Consider the following 667-nt stretch of genomic DNA (forward strand, 5'->3'; position numbering starts at 1 on the left):
ATGAGGAAATGTCAGAAGATACTAGTAAAGATAAAAACAGTGGAGAAAAGGTTATCACTCCTCAGAAAAAAGCAAAGAGGCTACCACCTGCTGGAGAGTCAAATCCCACTGAAAGGCTACAAGAGTTAACTTTAGCAAAGAAGCTGATGGTTTCCCCAACAAAAAAGATTTGGTTGCTATACCAGCTAAGAAATCAATTGTCACCTCTGGCAAGAAGGCAGCGGCTATACTGGCCCCTGACCATAAGGCAGCAGTTACTTCAACTAGAGCAGTAGTCACACACTTTGGCAAGAAGGGAGGGACACTAGGCAAAGCATTGGAAGCCCAACCCTAGGAAGAAAGGAGTAGCCACCCAAGCCAAGGGACCAATGAATGATGAGAATGCCAGGAAAGAAGACAGTAGTGTGTAAGATGATGATGAGGATGACAGAAAAGAGGATTATTATTAGGAGAATGATGAAGATCAGCATGATGCCTCTGAGGCTGCCTCTTTGAAGAAGATCTTCTGGAGAGTATACCAGCCAAAGGCAACAAAGCTCCTGCAAAAGCTGTTCCCATGATGGCCAAGAGCATAGCCAAGGATGAAAACAAAGAGAATGATGATAAAGATGATGAAGAAAGTATGATAAGGAAGAAAAAAATGAGGATGAGGGGGAAATGAAGAGGT

At 43.2% G+C, this 667-nt stretch overlaps 1 pseudogene; it reads left to right on the forward strand.

The window, feature by feature from the left end:
- The first annotated feature begins 559 nt into the window (after window positions 1-559).
- The window catches only part of LOC102764418, a 1,097-nt pseudogene continuing 989 nt past the window's right edge, over window positions 560-667 (forward strand).

This window comes from Myotis davidii, unplaced genomic scaffold (genome assembly GCF_000327345.1).
Source record: "Myotis davidii unplaced genomic scaffold, ASM32734v1 scaffold3435, whole genome shotgun sequence".
NCBI lineage: Eukaryota > Metazoa > Chordata > Mammalia > Chiroptera > Vespertilionidae > Myotis > Myotis davidii.